Source organism: Stigmatopora nigra, chromosome 6, assembly GCF_051989575.1.
Source record: "Stigmatopora nigra isolate UIUO_SnigA chromosome 6, RoL_Snig_1.1, whole genome shotgun sequence".
NCBI classification, from domain to species: Eukaryota; Metazoa; Chordata; class Actinopteri; order Syngnathiformes; family Syngnathidae; genus Stigmatopora; species Stigmatopora nigra.
The window spans coordinates 14,336,376-14,343,223 of NC_135513.1; the positions used below are offsets into that span (position 1 = coordinate 14,336,376).

Genomic DNA, 6,848 nt, shown 5'->3' on the forward strand with positions numbered 1-6,848 from the left:
ATAGATATTGTGTAGATAAAGTAATATTTTTTAATCATTTCTTGAGGGGGTACACAAAATCTTTAAAAATATACTTTGTCATATTGTAGATATATTTTTTTTACATTATTTTTTTATTTTTAAAAGTATGGTTATCCAATCAATATTGCCAAAAATAATAATAATAACAATAGTCATCTATTATCTACTTAACTCAAAGTTTAAAAAAAAAATTCATTAATTTGGTTCGCAGGGGTGCTGGAGCCTATCCATGTCAATTGTATAATTCAACCCTTATTAAAAAATATATAAAATCTATGACTTCACAAATACATTTTAATTTATAGAAAAAATAAACTTAAATAACCTAAAATAATATAAATATTTCTTATTTTTTACTCATTTCCCCAACATATTTTTATCTCTTAAAATTTTTGTAGTTTAAAAAAAAAATAGATTTTATCAATTATTTTTAAATTCTTTTTTAAATGCTAATTCTGCCATTAACGGGTTAAACTCCAGATAACGTGAGCATGGAACAATTTCCACCTGGATTAAGTTGCCCAACTATGACTTTAAAAAAAAAAAGAAAAGGATTTTAAAAAGTATGTGAATAAAAAAGTTTGCAACCACCCATGAAGCCGCCATCTTACGAATGTGTGTGTGTGTGTGTCATTACATGTTTTCATACATTTGCTATTCAACAGGAAAGCTGAGCTCTCAACACCCGTCACAAGTGGCTAATACCCGTCCGTCCATCCTCACGGGCGTCTGTCACCGATTGGAAATGACTAACGAGGCATTAAAGCAGGTACGCCAGCTGTCATCTTTTCTTTCAATTCAATTCCATCCTTTAAATTGTCATTATTACAAGTATAATGACATTTAAAGCTTCATAAAGTGCACAAATATTGACATAAGTATATAAATAAGTATAAATAAAGTAGTCAATAGACTAAATAAGTAGGATTTATTTTGAATGTATCAAATGATTTTGGGAGCAGGCCAAAATTTGAATGAATTTGCAGGGCAAATGTGCTGCCATTGACGTGTTTTGCATGAAGGCCTCATTTGAGGCCACTTGGGTCTGCTTGGCTCTTTGTGGCTCCGCCTCCTTTGCAAAAGTGCATTCAAGTGGGTTTTAACCAGCTCTGACAAACAAACAAAAAAGTAGATTTTTTTGTCTGCACAATTGGTTTAGTCATTCATTTTCAGCACAGTTTGGTCCATGGGGTGCTGGAGCCTATCCCTAAACTGGCCACAAGTCAGACTTTAGGCACCCAATCTGTGCAATTTTGTTCACAATTTACAAAGGTATATGTATACATGTATGTATATATGTATATATGTATGTATGTATGTGTATGTATATATGTATGTATATATGTATGTATATATGTATATGTATACTTGTATGTATGTATACATGTATGTATACCTGTATGTATATATGTATATGTATACTTGTATGTATATATGCATGTATGTATACATGTATGTATACCTGTATGTATATGTATACCTGTATGTATATGTATACTTGTATGTATGTATGTATGTATATGTATGTATATGTATGTATATGTATACCTGTATTTATGTACATGTATATATATGTATGTATATGCATGTACATGTATATATATGTATGTAGATGTGTGTATGTGCGTATATGTATGTATATATGTATATATGTATATGTATGTATACATGTATGTATATGTATGTATATACATGTATGTATGTATATGTATGTATATGTATGTACATATGTATATACATGTATGTATATATGTATGTATATGTATGTATATATGTATATACATGTATGTATGTATGTATATGTATGTATATACATGTATGTATGTATTTGTATGTGTATGTATGTATATGTATGTATATATGTATATACATGTATGTATTTATATGTATGTATATACATGTATGTATTTATATGTATGTATATACATGTATGTATTTATATGTATGTATATACATGTATGTATTTATATGTATGTATATACATGTATGTATTTATATGTATGTATATACATGTATGTATTTATATGTATGTATATACATGTATGTATTTATATGTATGTATATACATGTATGTATTTATATGTATGTATATACATGCATGTATGTATATGTATGTATGTATATGTATGTATATATGTATATACATGTATGTATTTATATGAATGTATGTGTATAATATTTTCAAAGCTATTTTTTTTATTTATGTCTTCATTCATTTTAGCGTGCCTGAGTCCGATTCCCCACCTCGGCGTTGCAGTTTGGTCATGCCCTCCTCCGACTGTCTGCCAACCAATTCAGCATGTCCTGGGATAGGCTCCGGCACCCCCTAGGTGAGGCCAAACGCTACGTGAGATGAACAAATGACTAATGGTCTCACTATGCAATTTCCCCATGCTTGATGAAATTCTGCTGAGGACGGATGGTAATTTTTGTCCACCCCGTGACGGACGTCCGGCGCCCTCCCTCCGTGGTCCACGGGCGCCAACGACAAGTTAAAAATGTCCCCACTCCCCAGGCCGGTGGAACCTGTCCACCCGCGGATCTTTTCAAGGCCATTAATCCCAGACAAGGGCGCAGCCAACGTGCTAGCTTTTGTGCTCCGCCACGCATGACCAAGAGCAAAGGTACGTACCTACCGACGTCCTCCATGCGCTATCGTTTCGGGCCACTAGGCTCACGAGGTTGGTCTTAAAAAAAGACATTATACATTGTCATTTTTGACTAATTCAAGCGTTATTTATTTTTATTTATTTTCTTACAAATAAACAGCCTTACTATACATGTTCTTTTTAAAACATTTTTTTTACTATAGAGTGTACGTCTGTTTAACCCTAACTATTTTGTATTTAAACACACCCTAACCTCTCTGGGGTGAGGGTTTATTCCTTTTGCCGTCTAGGTGTGAAACAAAAGCGTGTGATTGGTTGTCGACGGGGAGGAATTTTTTTGCGGTTATATGCGCAAGACGGAGCGTGCGTTTTGGCTTTTTGACCCAAGTACACATAATCCACCCGTGTCAGTGATGGAGGACGTACAAATCCTTCGAGTAAAAGACGCCGCGCAGGTGGCAGCCAAAAGGAAGCGCATACCGCCCGCCGGTATGGCTTTTTTTTTTTTTTTTTTTTGCTGGCTGCCGACCAAATTGGCACTGGGCAATACGTATTTGGGAAGAAAAACAAAATACCATATAACTTTTTAAAGAATAATGACCATGTATAGTAAGGCTTTTTTTCTTAAACAACGACATAATATATGTAGTAAGGCTTTTTTTCTTTAAAAAACGACAGTATAGTAAGGCTTTTTTTCTTTAAAAACGACATAGTATAGTAAGGCTTTTTTTTCGCAAAAAAACGACATAGTATAGTAAGGCTTTTTTCTTTAAAAAACGACATAGTATAGTAAGGCTTTTTTTCTTCAAAAACGACATAGTATAGTAAGGCTTTTTTCTTTAAAAAACGATATAGTATAGTAAGGCTTTTTTCTTTAAAAAAAAAACGACATAGTATAGTAAGGCTTTTTTCTTAAAAAAAACGACATAGTATAGTAAGGCTTTTTTCTTTAAAAAACGACATAGTATAGTAAGGCTTTTTTTCTTTAAAAACGACATAGTATAGTAAGGCTTTTTTCTTTCAAAAAAAAAAAACGACATAGTATAGTAAGGCTTTTTTCTTTAAAAAAAAACGACATAGTAAGGCTTTTTTCTTGAAAAAAAACGACATAGTATAGTAAGGCTTTTTTCTTTAAAAAAAACGACATAGTATAGTAAGGCTTTTTTTTTCTTAAAAAATAGACAGTATAGTAAGGCTTTTTTTCGCAAAAAACGACATAGTATAGTAAGGCTTTTTTCGCAAAAAAACGACATAGTATAGTAAGGCTTTTTTTTCGCAAAAAACGACATAGTATAGTAAGGCTTTTTTCTTTAAAAAAACGACATAGTATAGTAAGGCTCTTTTCTTTAAAAAAACGACATAGTATAGTAAGGCTCTTTTCTTTAAAAACGACATAGTATAGTAAGGCTTTTTTCTTTAAAAAAACGACATAGTATAGTAAGGCTTTTTTCTTTAAAAAAAACGACATAGTATAGTAAGGCTTTTTTTTTCTTAAAAAATAGACAGTATAGTAAGGCTTTTTTTCGCAAAAAACGACATAGTATAGTAAGGCTTTTTTCGCAAAAAAACGACATAGTATAGTAAGGCTTTTTTTTCGCAAAAAACGACATAGTATAGTAAGGCTTTTTTCGCAAAAAAACGACATAGTATAGTAAGGCTTTTTTTCTTTAAAAAACGACAGTATAGTAAGGCTTTTTTGCGCAAAAAACGACATAGTATAGTAAGGCTTTTTTTCGCAAAAAAACGACATAGTATAGTAAGGCTTTTTTCGCAAAAAAACGACATAGTATAGTAAGGCTTTTTTTTCGCAAAAAACGACATAGTATAGTAAGGCTTTTTTCGCAAAAAAACGACATAGTATAGTAAGGCTTTTTTTCTTTAAAAAACGACAGTATAGTAAGGCTTTTTTGTGCAAAAAACTACATAGTATAGTAAGGCTTTTTTCGCAAAAAAACGACGTAGTATAGTAAGGCTTTTTTCGCAAAAAAACGACATAGTATAGTAAGGCTTTTTTTCGCAAAAAAACGACATAGTATAGTAAGGCTTTTTTCGCAAAAAAACGACATAGTATAGTAAGGCTTTTTTTTCGCAAAAAACGACATAGTATAGTAAGGCTTTTTTCGCAAAAAAACGACATAGTATAGTAAGGCTTTTTTTCTTTAAAAAACGACAGTATAGTAAGGCTTTGCGCAAAAAACGACATAGTATAGTAAGGCTTTTTTTCGCAAAAAAACGACATAGTATAGTAAGGCTTTTTTTCGCAAAAAAACGACATAGTATAGTAAGGCTTTTTTTTTCGCAAAAAACGACATAGTATAGTAAGGCTTTTTTCGCAAAAAAACGACATAGTATAGTAAGGCTTTTTTTCTTTAAAAAACGACAGTATAGTAAGGCTTTTTTGTGCAAAAAACTACATAGTATAGTAAGGCTTTTTTCGCAAAAAAACGACATAGTATAGTAAGGCTTTTTTCGCAAAAAAACGACATAGTATAGTAAGGCTTTTTTTCGCAAAAAAACGACATAGTATAGTAAGGCTTTTTTCGCAAAAAAACGACATAGTATAGTAAGGCTTTTTTTTCGCAAAAAAACGACATAGTATAGCAAGGCTTTTTTCGCAAAAAAACGACATAGTATAGTAAGGCTTTTTTTCGCAAAAAAACGACATAGTATAGTAAGGCTTTTTTTCGCAAAAAAACGACATAGTATAGTAAGGCTTTTTTCGCAAAAAAACGACATAGTATAGTAAGGCTTTTTTCGCAAAAAAACGACAGTATAGTAAGGCTTTTTCTTCGTAAAAAACGACATAGTATAGTAAGGCTTTTTTCATACAAAAAAACGACATAGTATAGTGTGTATATATATATATATATATATATAGATCTATATCTATAGGTATAGATCTATGTGTATAGATCTATGTGTATAGATCTATGTGTATAGATCTATGTGTATAGATCTATGTGTATAGATCTATGTGTATAGATCTATGTCTATAGATCTATGTGTATAGATCTATGTGTATAGATCTATGTGTATAGATCTATAGGTATAGATCTATGTGTATAGATCTATATCTATAGGTTTAGATCTGTGTATAGATCTATGTGTATAGATCTATGTGTATAGATCTATATCTATAGATCTATATCTATAGGTATAGATCTATGTGTATAGATCTATGTGTATAGATCTATGTGTATAGATCTATATCTATAGGTATAGATCTATGTGTATAGATCTATGTGTATAGATCTATGTGTATAGATCTATGTCTATAGATCTATGTGTATAGATCTATGTATAGATCTGTGTATAGATCTGTGTATAGATCTGTGTATAGATCTATGTGTATAGATCTGTGTATAGATCTATGTGTATAGATCTATGTGTATAGATTTATGTCTATAGATTTATGTCTATAGATCTATGTCTATAGATCTATGTCTATAGATCTATGTCTATAGATTTATGTCTATAGATCTATGTCTATAGATCTATGTCTATAGATCTATGTCTATAGATCTATATATGCATAGATCTATATGTATAGATCTATATGTATGTGTATTTTTTTAAACACTAAAACAAAGGTAGATAGAACATTATATGGTGAGCATTTTATTTGTTGAAAACAATGTCATAACTGTCTTTTTTTAACCCTGTTAAAACAGCTCAACAACGTGGTGAACAAGTGGTCAGCCTCATAGTTCGGAGATCCAGGTTCTATCCCAGGTACCCAGTCCTGACCGTCCTGTATGGAGGCTTTTTTCTTAAAAAAAAAAAAAAGACAAAGTATAGTAAGTCCCATTGTCGTCGTAGACATCATCACTTTGGTCATGGGACCTTTATATCACTCACGGCGTCCAGTCAGGAAGAGCTGGGTGACTGGCCGCAGGAGCAGTTGGGACAGATGCATGTCGCCAGCGCCTTCGTTCGCCATGCCGGGTCGGAAACCACCGTGTCGCCACTGTAACAAAAAAAGATGGTGTCATCATGGACAGTGTTAAACAACATGGAAGAGAAGGAGGAGAAGAACTGGGTGCAGCCCACCCGTCAGAACAACGCCACCATGCGGTTCTTCCACAGCCAACTACATGTAAAAATTAAAAAAAATGTTTCAAGTTTTTTTGTTATTAAAAGTCATTGATCTTATGTCGCAGGTCTTCCTCCTCATTCTAATGTTCTTGGGATGTGTTCTGCTTTCTAAGCTTACCTAAA

The 6,848-nt window shown here is 32.1% G+C and overlaps 1 long non-coding RNA gene across 1 annotated transcript; it reads left to right on the forward strand.

The window, feature by feature from the left end:
• Window positions 1-641: 641 nt before the first annotated feature.
• On the forward strand, window positions 642-6,330 carry LOC144198386 (uncharacterized). Its single transcript, XR_013326705.1, has 4 exons — window positions 642-790; window positions 2,243-2,351; window positions 2,537-2,645; window positions 6,302-6,330. It is a non-coding gene; the product is annotated as an uncharacterized LOC144198386 (long non-coding RNA).
• The last annotated feature ends 518 nt before the right edge of the window (window positions 6,331-6,848 follow it).